Raw genomic sequence first — 27,918 nt, 5'->3', positions numbered from 1 at the left:
AAGTGTTGTTCCTACCCCTAAAGGAACAAGGTCAACCAGTGACAGCTTCTCCCAGAAGTTCTCCACCAAGAACCACTCAGAATCATTCAATTCAGGATCAATTCAGATGCTCTACTAGCTGCCTGCGTTGCAATGCACCCCAGTACACTAGCTAGGTGTGTTGCAACACACCTAAATGCACTACCAGGGTGCGCTGAGCGAGAAATGCCAAATGGCAGTGTCATTCCGCGAGGTGTACAGACACTAGAAGCTTCCAGAATCTTCTCCAATGACACTTGCCTCAATGAATTCGACCAGTGATGAGTAAGAGGCTCTCAGCCTCCAAGTGGAAGCAAGAACTGACAGAGAGAAGCCACAAGTCAAAACATAAGCTGACTCATCCTCTCTGCTTACATCTATATATGGATCCCTCATCCCAGAGATCCAGAGGCTGGAATTTTGTACTTTGCAGAGAATTGTTGTTGGTTTGAGATTGAGATTAGTACATTGGGTGATTTATGCTTTGTTGGAGGAGAGGAAGGGATTCCTTTGCTGGGAGGTAGATGCTGGATCGGGACTCACTTGGTTGTATCTCCTCTTGGACTTTATTATCATATCAATAAACTATTTGAGTTTCTCCTACATGTTGTGTATCAATGATGTTTTTGTTATATTTGCATGTTTAGCTTAATCTGATCCTGAGCTTTTTATGAATGTATATCTATATCTTCGTGTAGTTTCTCTCTCTTGTGATCTTGCAGGAATTCGGTGTAGCTGGGCCAGTAAGGGAGCTGGGAGCTGGGAGCTATTGAAGAGAGGAGTGATTGGATCAACAAACTAGTGAAAGACACAGGTTAGTTACATCCTTCCTCTTCATTTACATTTCATAAAGAAGAATACTCAAGTATTTTTCCTTGTTTGTTGCTAAGGCACTATCACACCTTAGAGTGGGATAGGGGCGTTCTGAATAGATACTTTTCCCAACAACAATGTTGTCATGATGATAGGCATGGTTGATTCAACCATGGGAGATGTTGAGGTGATTAGCCTGAAAAAGATACCTCAAGGAAGAAGACATGAAGCAGAAATTCACCTAGCAAAAGGTAGGAAAAAGGAAGAAGGGCTAACAATGAGAAGAAGTCAACAACAGGATCAAGGAGAAGAAGAAAGAAGCTCTCATCAAGAAACTAATGTATGGGAGAAGCATCTAGAGTTACTGGAGAAATGGATAAAAGCACCAGTACCTGATGAAAACTGCAAGATATCTTCCACATTTCTTCCACAATCCTTGTCACAATTGACTTGGAGAGGAATTGGCAGAGACAAACAGATGGCTGGTAGAGGTCGCATGCCAGCCCCTTTTGCTAGACACCTTCAAGGCCTATGCATGGGGCCTGAGATATATGGTCCAACCATGGGACCTCTTGCAGGTCATCATCCTTTCGATATGTTACCACCGCCAGAAGTGTTGGAACATAAGCTTACACCACAAGGTACGGAGATGCAAAGGCCTGCAATGGAAAATCAAAGGTTAGCTGCAACACATGGAGCTTTGAGACAATATCTTGTTATGTATCAACGTGAATTGGAGAGATTGCATTCACATATTGCAGCTATGCGGAATGATAAGAATCATCAAATTAGAAGTTTTTTTGACAAAAGTGCAAATATGGAGGTAGATATCCAGGCTAGTGAATCGATCATGGCAGAGTTGCAACAAGCTCATTTTGATGCACAGAGTCTTCAATCAGCTAGACAAGATTTAAATGAGCAAGTGCAACAGCTAAATCAAGAATTGCAGCGAGCCCATGCAGAAGTTTAGCAGATTCCTGCTATGCATACATAAGTAGAGAGCTTAAGGCAAGAGTTTCAACGTGGAAGGGTTGCATTCGAGTATGAAAAGGTTGCAAGCAATAAGCAAGTAGTAAAGGAAGTAGAAGTAGAGGAAGAAGTTCACAACTGTGAACCAGGGCAAGGAAGCATTATTAGAATAGATGATGTGGAGGAAAAGCTTGAAAAATCTTTAAAGGAGTTAAATCAACACACTGAAGTGTTGATGAAAGAAGAAAGTACAGAACAAGAAGTCGAAATACTGTTGAAAGGAGACACATAGTCTGAATATGTGAAATACAGGAAGATGGAACTGGATAACAACAACCAGCTAAAGTAGGAAGGAAGAATTAATGAAGAAGACCAGCAAGAAGACCTATTGGAAACAAAGATTGAAAACATAAGGAAGCTAATGTTGAAGTAGACCAAAGGGCAAAGGTTGGCAACATCAGAAAAGGTGATCAGTCAAGTACTAAAATATTTTCAGTAGGTTAAGAGAATTTGTCCAAATGATCCTGATGCCACCAAGAAGCTTAAAGATACCGAGACAGCAGTCCAAAAAGTTAGACTTATTGAGGCCATCTCAATGAATGATCTTGAGAATCATTCTGTTGTGGATTCCATTGATTTTCGTTCAATAGAGGTAGAGCCCTAGTATGCTGATGTTAGAATAGAAGGAGAAAATGTAACATTGGAATTTGTGAAGAAAATGATGGATGACTTCAAGAATAAAAAATATACACAGAAGGTATGCATTTCAAATATTATTGCAAATAAACAATTTGTTGGAGGCGATGCCATCGCTGGTTGACATCAATATTCTGAATGGAAAGAAATTCATTGTTTGTGGTGACATGCATGGTCAGTATTATGACCTTTTGAACATCTTTGGGATTAATGGGCTTCCTTCGGAGGACAATCCTCATCTTTTTAATGGTGATTCTGTTGATCGAGGATCATTTTCAGTTGTAGTCATAATTGTGCTATTCGCATTCAAGTGTATGTGTCCAATTGGACTCTATCTTGCAAGAGGAAATCATGAAAGCAGGAGTATGAACAAGATTTATGGTTTTGAGGGCGAATTCAAGTCCAAATAGAGTGAAAGCATGGTTGAGCTTTTCACTGAAGTGTTTTGCTGCTTTCCTTTAGCTCATGTCGTCAATAAAAATATTTTTGTTGTCCGTGGTGGTCTTTTTAGTGTTGATGGTATAAAACTGGATGATATCAAAGAAATTGATCGATTCTGATGGCCACCTGAAGAGGGTCTGATCTGTGAAATACATTGGAGTGATCCACAACCTTGTAAAGGGCATGGGCCGAGCGAATGAGATGTTGGTTTGTCTTTTGGAGAAGATGTGACCAAAAGGTTTTTCCAAGAAAACAATCTTGAGTTGGTGGTCAGGTCTCATGAAGTTAAAGAGGGAGGTTATGAAATTGAACATGATGGCAAACTTATTACGGTTTTCTCAGCTCCAAACTATTGTGACCAGAGAAGGAAGATGAAACAGGAAGCAGTTGACATGCAGCGAAAATGGAGGAGGAGAGCATATGGACAACTCCAGAACAAAGTCTGGGACCCATGAGAAAATTTGTTCTTTTTGAAAGCACATGATCAAGAGATCATGGATGTTTTCAAGTGTGGGAGTCTGATGTAGGAGCATCTAGACTTGGCCAACAATGTGATAGGGTGGTCACATGTTGTGGCTAATACAACTTTGGAGGAAGACTTAGTTGTTAAATTTGTATTAATTTCAATAAGTGTGAGTAGTTAAGACTGGTCTAATTCTGAACATAATTAGGAATAAATGGCAAGTGATCCTCCCTCTGTGGAGATCAAGCCAAATGGTCTAGTTTGTTTAGATGAGGATAGGATTGACTTCTAATTGTATAACTAATTCCTCCATGTGTGGAAAGAAGTAGTTAGATACGACATATGTATAACTTATTTTTGGAGTTGCAGAGATGGAGGAGGCAGCAAGGGGGGGGGATAGAGAATAAAAATAGAGGACCCGAGGCACTTGTAAGCCTAAGGGAAGTGTAGAATTTCAAGACCATATCTATTTCTTGCAGTATTGATTGGGGTTCTCTGGTCTTGATAGTTTTTATTGGGTTATCTTCATTTAGTCTCCACTATTCAGAGGATGGCTTTGCGACAGAGACGCCTTCCCAGAGAGTTAGGGAAACACCTGGTAATATTACCAAGATGATTTTCTTTCCTCAATGTGAGTTCGAAATAGTTTTTTTTTTCTTCCAACCTTTCATCAATTAATTGTTTGCTATTTGCAAGTTTTGATTCCTGAGTTTCGAGAACCATATGGACTGATATGTTCTTAAAGATTGTCTCTTATGAGTTATGGGAATGGAGGATGGATTATGTTAACCGCTTCGATGCGAGGAAGGCATTTTGAAATTCAAACCCTTCTTGCCCTGTAGACTGACAGAATAGTTCAAGCAGGACTGTGTTCGTTTAGAAATCACATCTCAAAGGGAGAAAATGCTTTCCAAAACCTTATAAAAAAAGATAGACACGCAATCCTAAGAATAGGGCCCAGAACCAGAGACATGGTACGAGGGAAGAAATTTGGAGGAACGCACAACTCGCTGGATATTTTCTTGAAATCCTTCCATACAAACAGAGACATCGTTTCAGAATTTGATTGACAAACTAGAGACATAATATTAACGAGAGGCCGAACAAACAGTTCCAGTAATAGCGTAAATCCGAGAAGCACATAGACATAATATTAATGAGAGGTCGAACAAGTAGTTCCAGCAACATCATTTTTTTCTTTTGTACATGCACTGGTGATGAAGGCTATCCTGCCTCTCATAACAGAGTTTAAGGTGGAAATTGGTATGAATGTCTTATAGCCTTAAGGCTGCATCAATAAACAATTGGTATATCCCCACTTGGTTGGGTGGATGAGTCAAGAATGAATGTATGTATGACTCATTGGTGATAGAAAGGTCAAACTCACATAGTTTAGTTATAGAGTCATGGTATTTTTCTTGAAAATATTTGCAGACTATGCATATGTTCGGGGGGAGCATGGATGATATAGTACATCTCAGCATGAACAAAGGGGGAGTTCAATCAGAGAATTCAGCATGTGACTAGGGGGAGCATGATTAATACTTAGCTATTCAGATATGAAAGTCTTCATTTTGGTCTGCCTTTTCTCTTGATATCAAAGGGGGAGAATATCTTGGTCCGCCCTTTGCCCTTGATGTCAAAGGGGGAGAGTGACTTGGTGTTATTGTTTCCATCAAGTCCAGATGGGGAGATTGTTGGCATTATGATGCATGTGTTGTACTTGATGGCAACCCACTTGTAGCAGAACAACTCACTTGTACATGATAGCTAGATGAATCTTCAAAAGAGATATCAGATGTGACAGAATGCATGGCAGTGGTATTTATAGATGTGATGAAATGCAAGGCAGCTTAAAGGAATTATTTTAGAAGGTAACTCACTTAGATGAAAGATCACAGTATAGCAGGTAAACAACAAAGAATTACAGATCAGTCCTTCATAGAATGAAGAAAGAGAGGTATACGCAGGTTCACCATTGACCAAACTGCGTATACATGCAGGTTCATTATTTACAAGTCGTGTATACGTACACACACATTTTCACAAATGGAAAAGCATGTATACCTTGGAAAACTAAATTTTTGGTCCGAAGTATTTGGTCCATGGTTTTTCGATCCATGGCATTGGTCCAAAGTATTTGGTCCGAGGTATTGACCCTAGGTATTGGTCTTAAGTGTTTTTGGTCCATGGTATTGAGAAAGGCCTACAACTATATAAGGAGGAGAAGATCATTAGACCAAGGCAGACAAGCATCAAATATTTGATAAAGTGTGAGATCCAGTATGCATGTTATGGGTTTATGATGATCTGCTTGATCTGAGCCAAGGAGGAACCTTAGCAGTTGATGGAGGACAAGATTTATTGATGGATCAAGATCTTAAGGCTTGGAATGAATTATCTTTATATGGTTTGATCATGTTTATTCTAGATCTATATACTGATGCATGTGTTGTTCTGTAAATATTATGATCTCAGTATAACTCAAATCTGGAATAACTACAAAATTATGAATGAATATTTACAAATGTATACGCTAGTTGACTTTGGTAAAAGCGCATATACATGCAAGATTGACACATCGAAGTAGAGTATACCTTCTGAACTATGATGTTTGAAGTTACAATTGGTTCTGGTTTTTGATGCAGAGTTCTGGGTTTTGCTTTATGTTCTGGTGACTGCATTCTGGTAACAATGTTCAGATTGATTGATTGTGATTTGCTTCAGTGGTAATGGATGAGATCTAATAGTGGATCAGGATCATAATGACTTATCATTATGAACTAGATTTGATTGCTAACACATGTATTATCCTTTATATGTGATGATATGGGTATGTCTGAAGTCAGGAAGTGCGGCGAAGTTATAAGTAAGTATTTGCAGATCTATATGCTGGTTCACTTTGATGAAGTTGCGTATACATGTTGGTTTAGCTCTTCCAAGTTGCGTATACACTCTGATGCATGGCTTTTGAGGTTACAGCTGATTCTGAATGATGATGCAGTGTTCTGGGTACAAATTTGTCTATTGTCTACAATGATCTCTCTGTTACAGTTGATTTGTTGAAGTTGATTAAAATATAAATGAATGGTTGATTCATTTGTGTCAGAGGTTCAGAGGTTTTTAGTGATTGATTGAGTTTAGTTGATTCAGAAAGTAATGATTGAGTTTCAGTGGTTGGTTGATGCAGATATACTTAATGGTTGTATTGAAGTGGTGATTGATTTTGAGCTTCAATGTTGTTGATGGGTCCATTATGAAAATTGGATGAAACGTGGCCTTGAAATTATGGTGTTGTGTTCCAGGAGTATACAGTATGAAAATTTATGAAAATAGGTCCCTGGAGGAAGAGAGAAGGTTGTAGCCTTCTGTAGGTTGGCGCCTCTGTACTAGTAAACATATTGGCTACTACAAGAGCTATGGGGTTGTAGCTCCCTTCCAGTAGTAGCTGGAGAACGAGAGAAAGTTGTAGCCTTCTGCAGGTAGAAGCTTGCGTACTGGTATGAGTCTGCACTAATACAATGTTGTAAATAGATTTTCTTATTATTAAAAGAAGACAGAGACAACAACAGCAGGCAATTTTCACCCACATTAGGTTTTCACCTTAAATATTGGTGTTCATGTGTGTTGCTTATGTGTGATGGTTCACTCTGTTATGAACTGCATATGGTTACTGTTTAATGTTTAATAAAGTACTGATGCACAGATTAAAGATCAATATATGATGAATTAACTAAATCAGTAGTTTGTTGGATATATGCTTGTTTCCTTAAGCACAGTTGTGTGTACACATGGGTTACCCACATGGAAGTAGCGTATACAAATTTGAGTATGAAAAGAGAAAGATTATTGACTTGACTAACACTGATCACCCCCCCCCTCTCAGTATTATTTACAACAACATAATGTCTTCCTCCTAGGGCCTTGTGTCAACCTTCCATGCCTCCAAGAGGATGGCCTCAAGTTATTTATGGCCTGGTCGTGGGCCTAGAAGGCCCCAAACCCATCCTAAGCCTTAATGCCTCTATCGCCTAGCCGCAACTCTTTTAAAGAATTTTCCTCCCTCCTCTGCCTTTTACTCTTCGTTTTTGGCCTCTTTTTTGTCCTTTTCAGCCTCTCTACCACCTTCTTCCCTAGACACTAGGCCTTTTAGTCCTCTTCTAGCCCAACGCTAGCCCTATTGGGCCTAGTGTTAGCCTTCCTTGGCCTTAATTTTCCCTTTGTCCATCTCTGAAATTTCTAGACTGAATATTGGTGGGTTTTGCAAGAAGAAATTGGCTCAAATCTTGTGTTTTCACGTGGCAAATTCATTTGAAAAAAATTGGATGAAAATAGACAATTTGTCTTCAAGGCCTTAGGCCTAGGGTTTGATATATAGACCCTTATTTTCTCACTTTTTTGCTATAAATGTAATAAATTATCCATAACGATGATTTAAGTGCTCTACAATCTCTTCTAAATAGTCCCAACACACTAAGAAATTCATGGTAAAATTTTGCTAGTGTTTTGGCTATTTGGGCATTGAATATTGGGCTTAGATCTATTTGTTTGTTGAATGGAATATCTTTGCATAATCAAATAGATCAGATCTGATATACTCTAGAAGGAACACAATAAAAGGCATAAATTTGATTAATGTGATGTCTAACATATTGCCTTAACATCTAAGTGTCTTAGGCATCATCTCCAATTTAAATTGACTTATAACTTTGAATAAAAGTGTGATCAGATCTGATATATTCTGAATAATACATCTTAAGAGGGCTATAATTTCATGATTTTATATTGGGAATGTTTTTTTATCACTTAGCAATTGTTGGGCACAATTTGGCACACACTCTCACATTGGTAGTTCATTGTTGGCATAATTTTCTCACTATTGTAATAAGTGATTTCAGATCTGATATATCTCTTAGTAATTCATCATAAGAGGGTTAATTAGCTTGTATTTTCACTTGGCAAGTCTCTTAGCATTTCATTGGTCATAATTGGTTTTACATGCTTCCTAATCTATTGATCTAAAGTGGTTACTTGTTGTTGTCCTAAGAGTTTAGTAATTTCTCATAATATATAAGATCCCTCTTTGTTCATGCTTTATTATTGCTCTTGTTTCATGGTTTTGTAGCAAATTGACTTAAGTGCACTAACACATTTGTTGTTGTGAGTTGATCCACAAGTTTGAAGTTCACATCTAATAAATAGTCACTAAAGCACTATTATCTTAAAATATCTTGGTGTTAAATATCTTAACTCTATTTGGGCATATTAGTATCTTGAGATTTAAGTCATATTGCCTCTTGATATCTAATTATGTTGGAAAGTGATAAATTGGCATTTGAGTGTCTTGTTCTAATTGTGTTTCATAATATTGAGGTAGCTCTTTCTTTCTTGAGTATCTTGCAATCCAATTGTTTAAAGAGCATTGATAAAGGAATTTTTGGATAATTACTAAGCACATTGATATATCTATATTAAACGTTGACATTGATAGAAGATCATTGGCATATACCTTGTTTTAATCTCTTGAGGATCTTGAGTTGTTATCATTGGTTAAGTTTTGTAATCTTGTTATCATTGGAAAAATTTATCTTTGGGTTGTTTCAATATTGGAACTTTCTTGGTCATAAGAATGTTTCATAATTTCAAGTACTTATGTCATAAGAAGCTAATCATAACTTAAGTACTTAAGCATTAAGCCAATCTTAAACCAAGAACTCACTCATGTCTTTTGCATAAGCATTATAGGCCTAGTTGCATTAATAATTTACCTCCAAGCATAAGCTTGGTTGATAGACTTCTACGACTACCCTTTCTCACCTAACTTGAGGGATTCATCACGCTTTTAGTGGTTAACACAGTGACCTTGCAATCTTCACAGCCATGGTCTCTTCAGCGCCAAAGGGAGTGGGTGGTTGGAACACAGGGGGAGGTATTGTTAATCAAGCCTCTACTTGCTTCCAGTTGATGTCCATCCCACAACCTACTCTAAAGACTGATTTCAAAATAGTTAAGAGGAAGGTTCCATTTAGAATAGGAATATAAAGTAAAAGTGACCAAGATCCTTGCATTTCATCTACATCTTAGGACATGCATCTCATTTAGGTTAGTAAAGCATCTAAGAAATAGTTTTCCATATAGTTACTTAGTGTTCTTAAATTATAATAAGCAAGGGTTTTGACTCCATAAGGCACTGGTCTCATAATTGAATCTAATATAATCTTGGAGTCTTGCTAACTTTAACCAAGTAGCTAGGCCACTCAATAGTGTCTCTCAAGCTTTTTGGTTGCCAACTTATCCTCCACCTTCACATTTCCATAGGGACTACCCCTCATAGCGTGATGTTGGGAGACAACTAGAATGGAGTGGGCGGGGATCATTGTGACAACCCTCACTTTGTGTCGTTGTCGTGGTGCCTGTACAATCTGAGCAACACAAGACCAACCATGAAATTGACACATTATGGGGGCAGACTCGATTCATTATAACGGAAACTTTAAAATCAACTATCAAATTGACACAAAATGAGATCAGATTGCTAGTCGAGGATCGACACTGACTCTGCAGAAAAAAAAAATATATAAAAAAATAAAACAAAATAATAAATAAGTAAAAATGAAAAATACCAAAGAAAAAAAAATTAAAACATTGAAAAAAATAAAAACTAAAACAAAAATAAATAAAAACCAGAAAGAGTTTTAAAAAATAATAAGAAGTAAATAAAAATATGTATTAAAACATAAAAAAAAACATGACCTAAAACAAAAGAAAGCAAAAATTAAAACATTAAAAAAAAACCTAAAAAAAACACACACAATTTTTTTTAAAAATAATAATAATTAAATAAAAATATATATTATAACATTAAAAAATTAAAAAACTTGAGGAAAAAAAGAAATGAAAAGTTAAAACATTTAACAAAATAAAAAATAAATAGAATGTTTATATATATATATATATATATATTTAACACAGTCAATTACTTTTTATATATTACAAAAAAGGGGCAAGGAAGCTAGTTCCTTGTACAATCAGAGGAGGGCTGGATCAAAGTAGAGCACAACAGGGAGCACAATCCCCACAGCTACTTTAACATCCTTGTTTCTTAAAAACTTAAAAAAATACAAAATGTGACTTGAACACCTTAAACCTCGCAAAGAGACCACACCCGCACTTAACTTTGAAAAATCTGACTTAACCAAAAACTCGCACTTAACTTTGGAAAAGGCGGACATAAATACAAATACACGAGACTCAAATTCCACTTTTCCACAACCTTGGCGCGATTATCAAAACTTACGTTTATTAGGATCAATCTTCACGGTAGATTTCCTCCATCAAATCTGACAGACACCACCGAACGCCGATCATTCATCCTGCATGTCTCTCCACGACCGTTGATCCACACACAATAGATCCAACGATGAGCAAGGGTTTTAGGTGGGAAAATCGTGCAGAGAATACCCGCCCGATAAATCGGTATTCTCACCCCACCTACATGCTATGTGTCCAATGGTGAGTGGAATTAGGGGGTTCCCTTCTGAAACCACTTATCGCTTAATCACCTCCCGATATACCATTCCTACTTATTCCTACCTTTTCTCTTTGACTACATCTTACAAAAATGTGTGCCCGATGACCCTTGATCTACCTCCATCAAGTTCCTCTCCCGATACTTCTGATGTCATTCCTTATTTGTTGATCTCTGAATCCAATGGTTCTTGTGCGATGGTTCTTCCATATTGTCTCAGGTCGCTTGGGAGCTTGCACAGGTGAACCTGGAGACATGACTGTTACGTGCATTATCGTTACAGTCTAGGCATTCGTGGTTGACATGACTAATGCTGACTTCCCCCAGGAGAGGGGGACAATTGGAATCTTATTTCATCATATAATGTAGCATTTTTGGATTATGAGAGTCGTGTGCTCTAAGCAAGGCTGATTATAGTTGAGAACCTTTGCTGACATATATTCTCTGTTTTCCTCATGTAATCTCCATCTTGAGTCGATGTTTTTATTCTTCTTTTTTACTTTTTCCCCCTGTAAAATTTCTTGTGATATTCTTCGGATCTATATCTTCTTTCTCGATCCTCATACTGGGTGAGGGGATCATGGTTTACTTTCTTCATAAACATCATTATTCTCTTTGACAACCCCAATTGGTCTGTCAATTTCTTTTTTGGCATGGCTATCAACATCCTTATTTTGGTTTCTCAGGACATGCTTTATAGTTATTTTTCCTAGACTTTCAAAGCTTGTTCTGATCCTTTGATAGATTTTGTTTATGGCTATGCTTTTGAAGCCCCTTTTGGCATCCAATGCTGCTATTATGATAGTTGAGTCCCCTATTATTATAGGGTCCTTGATTACATTTTTGTTTAAAAGCCTTGTGCCTAGGAGAAGGTTGTATGCTTCAGCCCTGTGGTTTTTCATTTCTCCAAGGCTCCATTCATAGGTTATTATTTTTTTTCCATTTGGATCTAGTATAACTCCTCTTGCCCCTACCTTACCTGGCTTATTTTTTGCAGCTCCATCAAAAAAGAGAACGTGTCCCTTCTTTTATTTTATCCATTCTACAAATTCTTTATCCTCCAATCTTAATTTCCAATTCTTGTTTGTGTGAAATTCTTTATTTTTTGCTATAGCTATTGCTTTTGCTTTTTTTTTTCTAACATTGTTTTGTTGTACCAGTCTTTCTCTTCTTGTTGTAAGTTGTTCTAGTCTATTTTTTAGATTCCATTTGGACTTATTATCTCTGCAACTTGGCTCCAATTTTTTGCTAGGATCTTGCCTAGATTTAGCTTTTGTTCTTTGAAAATGCATTTGTTTCAGGCTAACCAAATTTGCCAACATAGGATTGAAGGGAGATATTTCCATATCCTATTTATTGTTGCCTTTTTTTCTTTTTATTTGAATAGATTTTATCCTAGTTTTTATGAAGAGTTGTTAACTGAATTGTTAGATTTATGTTTATTTCCAAAGGACTTGTTGCCTGTTTCTATCACTCTCTCGCCACCATACAATTAATGAAGAGGTGTTGGATTGATTCTTCCTCCTTTTGATAGTTGACACATTTTGAGGGCCCTTGTATTCCTTTTTTTTTAATTTTCATAGGTAAGATTTTTACCTTTGAGAAGTGTCCATGTGAATACTTTAATTTTGGGCAAACCCTCTGAATTCCAGGTTTCCTTCCAAAGACTCTAATAATTTTTATTGCGGAGTTTTTGGAGGAGGCTGTACCCCAATTTCCCTGTGTAATCCCCTCCATTTGGGTCCCAAAAAAAGTCATCCTGCTCTTCTATGTTGATGGGCGCGGCCCCTGCCAGATGGACTTTTAAAATTTCCCACTTACCTTTTAGTCTTGGTGGTGTAGCCAGCTTTTTCCATCTTACCCAGTTATTTTGATCCCAATTCGACATAGAATGAAGAGTGTTAAAAATTTCCTCTTCCATCCATATCTGAAGTCCCCTTAAATTTTGTTGTTGTTTTAAGGGGTTTTTCCCCGTTATTATATCCTCCTAGGTAGAAATTGTTTTGCCATTCCTTGGATTTTTGGATATTTGATCTCTAATGAGAGGAATTATCCTTTTAACCAATTTCCAGATTTGGGTGCATAGCCTATCTAGAATAGTTTCAATAAGCAGCTTTGTTCTATGACTATTTAGGTATTTCATTGTTAGTACTTTTTCCCACCAGTGGTCGTTCCCATTTATCATTCTCCAGATAATTTTTGTCCCTAGAGCAATGTTCATTAGTCCTGGTAGGCGTATTGCTATACCTCCTTTTTCATAGGGAAGGGTAAATTTCTCCCACTTTTTTTTGCTGAAGCAAGAGACAGACCTTCTATTCACTTGTAGCCAAAAAAATAGGTTACATAAAATACACCAAACCTAGATGAGAAGAGGGCCATAGAGTTAACTATCACCCTAAGCTTTGGGTACAAAGCCAACGACTCGAGATCTGGGCCAAGGGCCTACAAAACATAACATATTGTCTACACTGATCGATCCAGCTTCCAAGATCTAACGGACGAGGATCAAAATCAGAACGAAAACAAATCAACTCAAAAAATCTCTATGCGGACCCAACAAGAAAATAGAGACTGCAGTATGCAGATTTCAGGTCCACTTGGGGGATAACTCTTGTGAAAGTAGTCTGTCCAAAGTCCACCGAACCCAACCTTGACGAGAAACGAGCAAGGAAGATAACCGAGACCCACCAACCAGCACAATGATCCTTAGTTGTCAATCTGCATTTACTAGATCCAACGGCTAAGCAGAATATCGGGTGGAAAAGAAGCACGAGGAGTACCCGCTCGATAAAGGAAGTTTTCTCTCTCCACCTTGAGCCACGTGTTGATCGGTTAGTGGCATCAGGAGCTTTCCTAATAAACTGCTTAGGGTATTGGGGACACTCGAAAACCACATTGACTGTAGCAAAACTATTTTTTCCGCGGGTTACCTTCACACTCTTCCCCCACTGCCATTCATCGAACTGGGAGACCCATTTGGGCCTATTCTTGGGTCTTCTGTTTGCTGAACCCTTAACCTCCATCTACTTAATTTTCAACTGGCTGCTTCTCCTTCCTGTACTGATGATGTTCCCTGTCTACCCTTGCTAGAGTTTGGCAATCCTCCCGTAGTTTCCCTATGGGTACCGACTCCCACCCACAACTCTTGTTGTTTTTTATATCTAGCACTCCTTCATTAGCCAGTTGATCCACCAATCTATTGAAGTTTCTACATATATGAACAAATATGAGAGTTCTTAGGATTCTTAGGTGTGATTGAATGCGATGATAGACCTGCAAAAGTCTCCAGTGGTTCGAAACTTTATCTGGTGTTGTGCCAGTGCCTATCTTTTTGACCGAATTAATTGTTAATTCAGAGTCTACCTCTATGATTGTGTTCTATAAATTGGAATCTATCAGAATTTATAAGCATTTATCAATGGCCATGAGTTCCACCATATTATTGGTGGCATTCCCCAAATGACTATGAAAGATGAAATTTATATTACCCTTGTCATCTCTTATGACTCCTCCGTAACCAGCGTCCCCAGGGTTTCCTTTTGAAGCTCCATCTATATTGAATTTCAAATAGCCTTGGTGAGGGGGTTGCCAGAGAGCCTTTCCCTTTGAATTGTATCTTACAGTCTTGTTCATGCCCTGAGGGACATGTGGCTAGAGCCCCAATAGTCCAAGAATGTGAGCATGCTGGTGACCAAGGGGTTTCTCAGGGGATTTCTTCAGAAGGGTACTAATAGTTTCTTTGACCTGTCTTAAGATCTGTGCAATGATGCTTTGGGTTGAGTCAGATTTGTTCTTAAAGATCTTGTTGTTACGTTCTTTCCAAATAGCCCAGATCATGAATCCTGGAGTCAAAGTCCAGGCTGTGTTGACTATCTCATAAATAGAGAAGTCTTTCCTCCAATCCTTTAAAGTTTCAGTGATGTCGTTTTCGTTCCTGTCAGTTTTCTTGAAGATTGAGGCCACCCAATTCCATAAGGTGGAGGTGAATGAGCAACAGTTGAGTAGGTGATCCATAGTTTCTTCCTACATACCACATAATTGGCATCTTGATGGACTCGCATAACCTATTTTTCTAAGATTTTCCCAAGTCAAAATATTTTTATGTTGAACTATCCATATGAACAGTTTAGTCTTCATCCAATGAGGGTTCTGCCATAGGTTTTTCCATGTTTTATCAGGGCTTGGTAGTTAAGTCCAGTGGCAATTCTTTTGGCTTCTTTGAGGTTGAAGTTTCCCTCACAGTTTCTCCCCCATCTTAGTTGGTCATTCGAGGTTGAAATCAAAATTTTCCTCTTTTCTAGGATCACTTCCAGAACTTCAGCTTGGGACTTCAAAGGGGTCCCTTCATTGTAAGCTGGTGCCTTCCAAATTCTCCTTTCACCATTGTCCCTTATCTGATCCAAAAAGTCACTGAGCCTTTTCATTCCTTTATTGATGGTAACCTATTTAATAATGTCCAATCCTTCTCTCCAGTAGCTTGGGTTCCTGCTGCCAGTTATCCTCCCAAAACCGGGCTAGATTCCCACTTCTGATCTCCCAGAAACTATGTTTTTGAACTAAGGCTATGTTTTCCCAAGCATTGTTCCAAATATGGGAGCCTCTGATCTATCCAGTCATTTGAATGTGTTCCCTTTCTTTCCAGTCCTTTGCATATTTCTGTTTTCAGAGCTTAGCCCAGGGGTTACTCGCTTCCTTAAGCCATCTCCACCACAATTTGCCCCCCAAAACTTTTCTTAGAGTGTCTGGGTCATGGAGACCTAAACCACCATGGGTTTTGGGTTTGCATATATTGTTCCAAGCTACCAAAGCCCATTTCTTTTTCTCTTCCCCTTTACCCCAAAGAAAATATCTTTGGATGTTCCTGATTTTTGAGAAACTCCTATTGGGACAGGAAGAGCTGACAACATGTAAATAGGAATGGTTTGCAGGACAACCTTTGTAAGAACTAGCCTGCCTGCTAAATTCAAAGATCTGCTTGTCCATTTACTGACTTTGTCCTTCAGTTTATTATTCACTGGCTCCCAAACCTCCTTTCTCAGAGGTTTGTCAGTGAGAGGCATTCCAAGATATTTGGAGGGGAGATGATCTCTTTGAAAGCCAAGAATTCTGGAGAGATTTCTCTGAATAGAAATGTCAGTATTGAAAAAGAAGACTTTTTATTCTGAGAGCCTTACCTCTGTGCCAGCAGCCATTGCAAAATCTTGCAGGATTTTTTTGAAAGCTTTGGCTTCCTTGACAGTGGGCTTGCCCTGAAGCATGGTGTCATTGACAAATTGTTGATGAGTCAATGTGTCCCCGTTCTGCGTTAGTTTGAGTCCCTGGATTCTTCCTTCTGCCTTAGCAGAATTGATCGCTTTGCCTAAACCTTCCATCATGAGAATGAAAATGAAGGGGGAGAGCGGATCTCCCTGCCTAAGACCTCGCGAAGGCCAAAAGGTTCTGGATGGAGAGCCATTGAGAAGGATAGAGCAACTGGCTGAGGTAACTAGGGCCATAACCCATCTTATCCAGTTTTGGTCAAAGCCATACGCTTTTAGATTCCCTGATGTATGACCAACTTAGCTTATCATAAGATTTCACCATGTCAAGCTATATGATCATACCTGCTTGCTTATTAGTCTTAAGAGAATGAACCACTTCGTGAATTTGAATGATGTCATTGAGAATTTGTCTGCCTTCCACATAACCAATCTGCTCCTCTGACACGAGCGTTGGAAGAAGGGGTTTGAGTCTGTTAGAAATAACTTTAGAAACAATTTTATACACCACATTGCATAAAGCTATAGGTCTAAATCTGTTTGGTGTAATGGATTTTTCCTGCTTAGGGATTAAGGTTATGAAGGATGCATTAAGCGCTCTTAGAATAGTTCCTGATTTTCTCGAATCCTCCACCACATCAAGAATATCATTTTTGACTATTTCCTAGCATGTTTTGAAGAAGTCTACATTGAAACCATCTGGGCCTATAGCTTTCCCATTGTGCATCTCTTTGATTACTTCATTGACCTCCTCTTCAGCCACTAACCTGTTGATATTATAATTATCTTCTCTGGTTACCAATTTTGGGATATGTTGAGTGAAGTTGTTAATATGATGAGATCTATCTATGATAGTCTCCTCTGTTATGTTTTGAAAATGATATACTAGAACAAATTCCATTTCTTTATGTGTATTTAGCTCTTTCCCTTGAGGATATATGAGTTTTGTGATCTGATTATGTGCCCTGTGTTCCATGGTAGACTTGTGAAAGAACCTGGTGTTCCTTTCCCCTTCTTTAATCCATTGCACTCTTGATTTCTGTCTCCAGAAGATTTCCTCCTGCTGGCATCTGCTGTCCCATTCTTGTTGAAGAGAGTTAGCTTGCATTTTCCTTTCCTCTGTGAAGCCTTCTATGATTAGAGTTGGGTTAGTTTCCTTTAGTATTTTTTCCACTTCTCTTTTGGCTCCAAAAATATTTCCAAACTCATTTTTGTTCCATACTTTAAGCCTTAGCTTGATGTGTTTTAGTCTCTGTTGCAGGAGGAACATTTTTGTGCCTTGAACGGACATTTTTCCACCCACCATTTTCCTACATTAGTGATGAAGTCAGGGTGAGTGAGCTAGACATTTTCAAACTTGAAAGGTTTGTTCCTCGGAGTGCCAATAAACAAAGCTTCTAGCTGAATAGGCCAGTGATCCGAGCCTCCGAAATGGAGGATAAAAGCATTTAGAATGTGGCCAGTGAGAAGGAGGTCCTTCGAGATTAAGAACTTGTCTAGTTTCAAGGCAAATTGAGAGGCTCATCCTCTCTTGTTGTTCCACGTGAACGTACCATTTATTATTTCCATGTCCAACAACCTCATGTTGTTTAGGAAGTTCTGGAAGGCTATGGAGTCTCTTTCGAGTGATCTGGTCCCTCCTTTTTTCTCTGTGAGAGATCCAGTCATGTTGAATTTCCCTCCTAGCATCTAGGGCATTACAGAGTGTCTCTCCCTCAGCTCCTCCAGAGAGGTGAGGAGCTTGAGTTTGTATTCAAGTTTTTGAGGACCATATACGTTTGTGATCAAGTAGCATTCCTTGTCACCCAAAGGTTGGATAACCATTGAAATGTGGTTCTTGGATGCCCCTGCATCCAGGATTCCAAATTTTTGAGGATTCCAAAGAGTGAGAATTCCTCCCACTATATTGTTAGCTTTGAATTCTAGGTACCCATATTTAATAAGCCATTTGTTGCGTATTTCTCTGATTTTATCTATTGAGCACTTTGTTTCCTGAATAAACACCATATCTGGTTTTTCTTCTTTTATTCGGTTACTGAGATTTCTTTGTTTTCTTTTACTTCCTAGACCCCTAATATTCCAGGTTGTAAGCTTCATGACGATGGGTTTGTAAAGGAGTAATTAGTAAGATCTTTCATCCTGCCTAAATTAATCATGAGTTTCCCACACTCTGTCAACAGTTCATTCCGTCCCTTCCTTCCTCTTTTCTTACCTGGGTTCTTGGTGGAGTGTCCTAATGTTAACTCCATTGATTTAACCCCTCTATTCTCCTGGCTGTCATGATTCCTTTTGACTCCAGTAGCCTTTGATTGAGACCTTCGAAGGAAAAGTTGTTGTACTCTGTTAAACTCCTCTTGTGGTAGAGAGTCAATCCCTTTGTTGGTTCCTTGCTCTAGAAAATTTTCTAGATCCAGAGTCTCGCTCTCAAGAATCTTTTGAAGTTCTTGGTCCTCTGTACCACCTTCACTTGGGGTCATCTCTAGGTCCCTGCCAAGTTCCATATTTCTTGGTAGATCCTCATTTTGTTCATTGTCTTCATGTATGATTTCCATGTTATCCTCTTTTTCCTTCTCTGCCTGATTGTCCTCCATTTCCTTGTCCATTCCATTTTTTCCCCCTTCTTCTTCTAAGATCTTGAAATTGTTATGACTTGGTAGCTTTTTCTCACTAGGTTTATTTTGATTCTTTTGTCCTCCTCCTTTCCCTCTTCCTCCCACTTTAGTGAAACCTCCAGGGTCTCTTCCTATGTTGGTTTTCAGATTGTTCTCCCTTTTGTTGAGTGAGAAATCTCTGATGAGGTGCCCATGTTCATGGCATTTACGACATCTGAATGGGATATGCTCATAGTCCATTGCCTATGTCCATTCCTCATCATATACTTCTAGGATGACTTCATTCAGGAGTGCTCCCGATAGGTCCATTTCTACACATATGCGGGCGAAGGAGGTATATTTCCCTCGCAGAGTCGCCTCTGATATCTTTAAAAAATTCCCTAACTTGTTTCCTATAGCTTTTAAGGATTTAGGTAGCCAATAATCTATTGGTAGGGAGTATAGTCTAATCCATACCGGGACCGATGTGAACATTTCTCGCTCCGGGACAAAGTTCATCACCCAAGGTCGCATGTAAAGTCCTGCGGAAGTATAGAAGTAGGGTCCTCCTTCGAAAACTCTATCTTTTTCCTCTAGGTTATTGAAAACAACTCTAAAAAAACCCTTGGACCTAAGATGTAAATTTATTTCTCCCTTTGGTTTCCAGCTTTTTCTTATCCATGTGTATAGAGCCTTCTCCATAGGCCATATACCCATAAACTTACAAATAACCACGTAAGTTGCCATGTGATCTCTATGCACCTGAAGTGTAGGATAATTTAAGACCACCCGAGGTTTAATGTTTGTCTTGGTGTTACAGGGAAAAGTGTCTATGCAGAACTGCTAATCCCACTAAGGTGTGGTAGCTACCTTAGAAACAAACAAAGTAAAGCTACTTTCATTTTTCCTTTATGAAATATAGATGAGAGAAGAATAAAGGAGACCAACCTCTATCTTGCGCTTGGTTCCTAGTTCGATTCCTCTCTCTTCTTATAGTCTTTTGCTACTTGTTTCCTTATACGCCCAGCTTCACAGAGTACCTGTAAAATCAAAGTAGCATAACACTATACAAAAACATGGATCTATAATCATAAACAATCTAGGATCATATGTAAATTGACCATACAAATGCATGAAACATAAATGACACAAAAGTATGGAGGAAAACTTGAATAGCTTTTATTGATAATCAAGAAAGAGCCAAGGGAGTTACAACCAGTTGTTTTGACCCAGAATCATCCTCTCAGCAAGTAAGCCCTTCTTCACCTCATGCAAAGCTTAGATCACCCAACACTATGATGTTGCCTCAAGAAACCAACAGCAATTCCTTACAAGATGCAAAATTCCAGCCTCTGGATCTCTGGGATGAGGGATCCATATATAGATATCTGTAAGGGAGATGAGTCAGCTTGTGATTTGATTAGTGTCTTCCCTCTGATAGTTCTTGCTTCCACTTGGAGATTGATGATCTCTTACTCATCCTTGGTCGAATTCAGAGAGGCAAGTGTCACAGGAGAAGTTTCTGGAAGATTCCATGCCTCTCCACCTTGCGGATTGACACTGCCATTTGTCACTTCTCGCCCATCGCACCCCATAGAAGGGATTTTTGAAATGCAATGCACCCACATAGTGTACTTAGGTGAGATGCAACGCACTTTGCCTTTGGAGCAGGTGAAATGATCCTGTTTTGACCAGTTCTGAGAAGTTTTTCATGGAGAACTTTTGGGAGAAGCTATAATCAGTTGACCTTGTTCCTTTAGGGTTTAGAACAACACTTTTAGGGACTTAGGAGCCCTTGGTTTATGGACATTTTATGCTTGGGGTTGCAGTGCCCAAAAATGTCTATAACAGTTACCCCCTAAAACATGAGGTCATTAATCTTTTTGATGTCGGGTGAAATGCTTTATCATGAGGATCCAAAGTTCTTTCAAGCTGGGAGGAGACCTGTAATAAGATACAATACAATACATTATCTTCATAATATTTTCATGATCTATCCGAGGTGGGCATTCCCATGCTCAGCTTTATAAATTCATTTTCATGTACATAGGACAGACAATCGTCTGAGTGTAGACTGATGATTCTGGTAGAGCCATCATCCCTTTGATTGGATGATTATCTGTGCAGCAATGATGTACATTTGATGTCTTTATTTCCCTGAATATATATCACAGCCCGGATGGATGAAACTAGATCCGGGGTCTTCAATCTCGTTCGATCTTCACTCAAAGTACAAGTCGATCCATGTGAGAGATGTTCTGGAGTCGAACATGGAAAGACATCGCCTGATTACCAGCCAATGATGTAAGCTATTAACAGGCGCGATAGGAATCACCGATAATGATAATGACCCTCAAGGTACTGCAGTACAATTCACGTGGCGTGAATAAATGACTTGGCGTCGAACTCCACACAAAATCTTTCGGTCGAAGGCCATTGATGTAAACCTGTCGCCGGAAGTGAGAAACTTGCCATTGAGGCATGCAAGCTTCAAATTACTGAAAGGGGTGTTCCTAGATCAACTTCTTGAATAATGAGCTGATGTCGACAAGAAGCGATCCATCATAGGAGGGCCTTAATGAATCCCACATCAACGACACGGAATGGAGAAAATGATTTTAATGGAGGTGAAAACGATCTGGTGATATAAGGTTCAGGGTGGCGGTCATGAAAGAATGTAGCGTAAATGTATTGCAGCGGGTGTGACATAGGTGAATTATTTGAGTGACTTCTCTTGAACATATCGGCGACACTGACGTGATGGATTAGTAGCATTAACCCCAAATGTGGATGGTGTGATGGGACCATGGTGATGTGACCGGTGAATGAAACAACCCAACCCGACTTGGATGCGGAGTGAAAGTGTCATGTTCAAGAGTGACTTGCTACCAACAAATTTTCTTCAAGTTTTCTTCCCAACTTTTCCCCAGTCATTTCTGACCAATACCTCTTTATTTTTGTCAAGCTTGAGGAGGATAACATATGCTTGTTCTATAATTTGCTCTTCGGGCAAACCCATCGCTATGTTTTAACGAGCCTAGCGATAGTGAAACTCATTCTTATCTGCTATGGACAAGTTTGTCGCTATTAGGTTTTAACGAGTTTAACGACAAAGATAACTCGGTCCTTTTCAATTTTAGAGAGTCTGAAAAGGGACGTAAAGGAAACTCCAAAAATTCCTTTTTCATCATTTAATCCCTTAAGCTTGAAAAAGTATAAAACAATACAGAAGGGATGAATTTTCGATACTTTTAATGAGTCGAACAAAACAAGCGCTCGATCTTTTTGTGTAATAATCCCTCAGGTCCAAAAAGATTAAAATCTAAAGGAGGGATAGTACTTCCGGTCCCTTTAACAAGCTGGAGAGGCCAATGGCTCGGCAATCTTTTCATATTTTATGAGTCAGTTGAAAAGAGCTTAAAGGAGACTCGTCTTTTCAGGAACGAGTGATAAAATTGGGTAGCAGCTGATTCCAGGTAAGGTTTGGAATTTTCCAATCACGGCAGTGTTACAAGGATGGCTAGTGGGATCACTCTTTGCAGCTGTTCCTCAAAAGGGGTAAACAATCAAGTGGAAGTGAATGATCGGCCAATACAGAGTGGAGGTGATGATGATAACACGACCAAGGCTTTAAAGGCTGAAGTACTACATTCACGATGGTTATTTACCGGGAAATAGTTTATTTTTTAATGAGCTTAAACGCGGGGAGAAATATTTTCTCATGACTTATGTTTATTTTTTGACCATATTCCTGTCTATCGTTTTTCTTTTGTAATGTCCTTGTGCTTTATCCTGTCAAGACCAATCAAAACTCATGTGCTCATGCAAATTTCAGTCCTGTTCGGCCAGTAGTATGCCTGAGAGTGCCAGCTGCCGCCCCAGCAGGAGAGGCTATTGGAAGGGCTATCCTTCGCGACCTCGATGTGGCCGAGACTCTCACAGCATTACAGGATCAGGTCAAGGGCCTCACTCTCGGTATTCCAGATGTGAGGACTGACGAGCTGCCTTTGAGGTTGTAGCGGCATACTATTGGTGTTCCAAGACGATGGACTAGGCTCTTACGCATGATCGCACAGGCTATGACTTGTTATCACGAGCATCATTAGACTAGGGTGCCCCCTAGCGTTTTGAGTTTTGGGTCATTTGACCAATTTTGTCTCGGTTACAGGACATTATGTATAAACCATAAACAGTTATATATATATATATATATATATATATTTGATTTTCAGAGTTTTATTTTGGTTAAGTTACACGATCCAAATGCAAATATTGATGAGATGTTTTTTTTTTATAAATGTTGCAAATGTCTATCTAACACATAATTTTCCAATGAGTCAGTTAATGTGTTTAAGGTTCTGGAAATATGCTGATATTGAATAAAATCAAATTGTCTTTCCAAAATCTTGACCCTTAGGAACATGCGATAGATAACTGGATTTCGGACGGAGCAGATACCAGTGAGTTGTAGTATGACGAGCTGTGAGTCTAGCCTGACGACTAGTCAGTGTATGCCATGTGTGATGGCATCAGAGAGAAGTTATATCAACGCGCTATATTCAGCGATGTTATTCGTTGATCGACCAATGTATACCCCTCTGAAACTTACTAACTCGCTGCTTGGGTCAAAAATGGCCCAGGTCGCAGAAGATAGGTTCCGTGAACTACGACTTGCTCTGTCGGCAAATCCAACAAAAGATTCCAATAGGTTCGGCATCTATGACAAATGTAAAAAGTGGATTTACTTGACTAAAACAAATACTTTAGCGAAAACAAAAATGTAACAAAAGCATATAGGTTACCACACTGAATCATGCATAGTAACGCTTAAGGTTCAACCCGTTACGAGGTTGTGCCAGTGGAATCTCTTCATAATCCATTAACTCGATGGCTCCTTTTGCTAACACTCGCTTAACAACATAGGGGCCCATCCATAAAGACTTGAATTTACCTGCCCCCAATTTATCGGATTCTTGTTCATAAAGCAAGACCAAGTCACCTTCTGAGAAGACACGGGGTTTGACATTCTTGTCGAACTGCGCCTTGACTCGTTTCTTATGGGCTTCGTTAGCCAAAGCGGCATCACGATGGGTTTCATCCAATTGTATTAGTTCCAAGAAACGAGACTCCTCTTCTGAAGTCCCGGGGAGAAGGTCAATTGCGAGTTTGAGGGATGAGATTTCACACTGGATTGGTAAGACTGCTTCTAGGCCATACACCAGTTGTAAAGGTGTAAACTCGGTTGCATTCCTTACCGATGTTCGGTAAGCCCACAAGGATGAGTACAGGATTAGGTGCCAGCTTCTTTTGTGAACTCCAATCATCCTTTGCAGCATGCGCTTCAGGACCTTGTTGATTGCTTCAACTTTTCCATTGGCTTGCGAGTAATATGGAGTAGAGCTGCCATGAGACAACCCTAATTTGGCAGCTAATTCGACCATCATGTGATTGCGAAAATGTGATCCATGATCTGTGACTATAGCTTGTGGAATTTCGAATCTAGCGACTACATGATTGAAAAAGAAGAGGGCAGATGTTTCACCAGTATTATCTAATGTAGGCATCGCCTCGGCCCATTTGGTAAAATAGTCAACTGCGTCTATAATATACCCATGCCCCCTGGTCGAGGTGGGGTTACATGTCATGAAATAGATGCTCCATTTGGCGAATGGCCCAACAACAACTATTGGTTGCAGAGGTGTGGGTGGTCTTCTGGTTTTGCTATCAAAAATTTGACAGGCATGGCAAATTCTGACTGCGGTTATGCAATCTTTGAACATCGTTGGCCAGAAGTATCCTGCTCGTAAAAAATTTTGCGTTGTAGCGTAATCAGATTGATGACCCCCACATGCGCCTAAATGGCAATAATTCAGGACTTTTTCGGCCTCCTCATGGGTGAGGCACCTCCGCAGAACTGTATCGACACCACGACGGTAAAGTGTATCACCAATGATCATGTAGTCTTTTGATTGGTATTGAATACATTTTTGTTAAGAGTGAGAGGTATTGGGCCTATATTTTTGGGTTTGGAGATAAATGATTATATCCCCATACCACAAATTGCTTGAAGATATCAAAAACAAATTTTCTTCCACGATCGTTTCTTTGGATGTTTCATCGTTGGACGACGATGGGAGATCGCATAATAATTCTGCGAAAACCAGAGCTTTCTTTGACTTGGATTTTACAAATTCCATATCAAACTCTTGTAGAATTTCTATCCATTTTGAATACTTGCCCCCCAACAACTGTCGCGACAATATATAAGTCATGGGGTTGCAATCTAACAGAATGGTAGTTTTTCGAAAGAGGACATAGTGTCGAAATCTTTGTATCGCTTGAACAGCTGCGAGCGCTAGCTTTTCAACATAAGAATATTTGCTTTCTGTATCATTTAAGTTCTTACTTAAATAATATATAGGATGTTCAATTCTGTTGTCTTCTTGAACTAAAACCATTGCGATGGTTGTATCCACTGCAGCCAGATACAGGTTAAAGTCTTTTTGATAATCAGGAGCGTACATTAATGATGCTTTCATTAGGGAGTCTTTCAAAGCATCAAAGGAAGCTTGCGCGACCTGATCCCAAACGAAGGGAACTTCCTTTTTCAATAGATGAGTATAACCTTTAGCAATTTCGGCATAATTTGGAATGAACCTCCTCAGAAAGTTTGCTTTCCCTTGGAGTTTCTGAATCTGAAGCAAATTCGAAGGTGGAGGCAAATTTATGATTGCCTGAACCTTACATGGGTCGAGACGAATCCCGTCTTTCGAGACTACAAAGCCAAGTAAACAACCAGAACTAACACAGAACACACATTTGTGTGGATTGAGTCGTATCTTGTAGTGTCGGCAACGTAGAAATATCACTCTTCAATGTTGCGGATGATCAGTTCGCTTTCGCGAATGAGCCGGAAGGTCGTCAAGATATGGTTGAATGATGTTTTTGATGTCATGGAAGGCATAATTCATTGCCCTCTGAAATGTTGCCCCCGCGTTCTTTAAACCAAAGGGTAATTTTCGATATGCGAATGTGCCCCACAGACAAATAAATGCAGTCTTTGACTGGTTCTGTGGGCGGATATTTATTTGATTATGCCCAGAGAATCTGTCCATAAATGGAAAGATTTCACATCCAGCGCATTCATCAATTATCTAGTCAATGAAGGGTGTAGGGTAGTTGTCTTTTGGACAAGGTTGATTTACATCCCTATAATTGACGCACACTCTAATCGTTCCTTGTTTTTTCATAACAGGAACAATATTCAATATCCAATCAGTTAGAGGAACCGGGTAAATGAAACCAGCATGGAGAAGTTTTTCAACCTCTGCCTTGATGGCAGCAGCTTTCTTGGGGTGCACCTGCCGTAGCCATTGCCGTACTGGTTTGACATCTGGATACATCTTGATTTCGTGTTCAACGATACTCGAGTCAATGCCTGGCATTTCATTATATGACCAAGCAAAGACATCTCTGAATTCACGAAACAGAGCGTTATATATTTCCAGTTCTGAAGGAGAACAATATTTGCCAACATAAATATTCTCTACAACATCTGTTTTGGTCGAGATATTTATGGCGATAGTCTCTTCAATGTTGGACAAGTTTTGCTCGGAATCCACCGTGTTTACAGTATTTGACAGAAAATCAAAACTGAAGGATGATAAAGGTCATTAGGAGTATCTTCTTCACAATCCAGAAGAAGGGAACGATGGTGGTAATCTTCCCATGGTGCCCCTTCAATTACCATCGATTGAACAATTCCTTCGTCGGTGACATGCACTCGCGACCAAGGATCTGAAGGGGTGCCATATTCCTTAGACCTATCTATCCAAACGCTTGATGAGCGTTGATTCGGGTTTGCCTCCCATGCTAGGAACATTGATTGCTACAATATTTTTGTTAGGCTTGGAGGCAATACCCGCGTATGATCCATGTTGATATCGTTTTCTGAGATCTTTTTAATCGAAGATATCATATTGCAGGTTCCTACCGACGCTACTTCTGCCAAATTGATTGGAGGCGAAAGGGAAAAAGTTCCCATTAATATAGAGTCTTTTAGTAGGCCTACTCCGATATTTTGAAGCGAATGGGGGCTTCCATGGATCATTGGAATGCTTCCCGTAACTTGAGAACCATTGGGGAGGAAGGTTTGTTGATGGATGATTGTAATCCCTCCTTGAAAGGGAAATGAAATCTTCCTAAAATAGGTCGACACAACAGCAGCCATAGCATATATCCATGGTCTTCCCAGTAAGATGTTGTAATCGAGGTTTCCGTCGATTACTTCAACATCTATTTCTACTGTTTTCCCTCCTAGTTCAACCTTCAAGTTACTTAGAATACCATATGGGGTATATGTTCGTTCGTCAAATGCTTTTAATGTCGTCGAAGATCGTGACAAGGTCAAAGATCCTAAAGTTTTCCAGCAACTCGTCGACATAATACATGTAGATGCCCCCTCATCAATAATCTTTCGATGAACAGTTTTGTTGAGGGCTTTCACATGAACGAGGAAAGCCAGTTGAGCTGGTAACTGAGGATTGTATCCTTTATGATTAAAGGACACAAGATTGGAATCCTTTGGGTCTATCCCACCGATGGCTGATAATAAAGCCTGCTTTTGGGATGGGCAATTTTGCAGTACCTCAAGTGTCGACATAGCGGATGGCGATTGGGCCAGATCTTCCACTATATTATAATGCTGTGCTGCTCTAGCATGAGGATTAAATGTCGACTTGTGTACTACTCCCTTTGGCGGTTTTATTGTCAACTCAGGAATGATGGGTGGTGCAACTTCTGTCGAAGTTGTTGTCGAACTACTAGGTTGATCTTTATCCTTGTTGTTCGACAGCTGTGGATTCCCATAATCTTTGTTCCTTGTCGATATCAAAGCATCATTTTGCTGTTTGGAAACCGACAACATCAGCACTTGAGACGGGGAAGCGTTTCCACTATCAACCATATCTGTTCCTTGATTTGGAAATAGATCAGTTAATACTGCCGAGGTTTTTGAATTCTTGAATAATTTTTTCAGCTCAGCTTTATACGGACAATCTGATGTCCAATGATCCTCATCGCATATAAAGCATGGATGATTTGGTTTCTTATTTCCAGAAGGGTTTGTAGAAGATTTTTCAG

At 39.3% G+C, this 27,918-nt stretch overlaps 1 pseudogene; it reads left to right on the top strand.

Annotated features, from left to right (window-relative positions):
* Positions 1-988: 988 nt before the first annotated feature.
* Positions 989-3,392, top strand: LOC149199612 (serine/threonine-protein phosphatase 5 pseudogene; annotated as a pseudogene).
* The last annotated feature ends 24,526 nt before the right edge of the window (positions 3,393-27,918 follow it).

This window comes from Pinus tabuliformis, chromosome 2_1, assembly GCF_031772625.1.
Source record: "Pinus tabuliformis cultivar Carrire ecotype Pingquan chromosome 2_1, CPIR1, whole genome shotgun sequence".
NCBI lineage: Eukaryota > Viridiplantae > Streptophyta > Pinopsida > Pinales > Pinaceae > Pinus > Pinus tabuliformis.
This window is presented reverse-complemented; position numbering and strand designations above follow the sequence as displayed.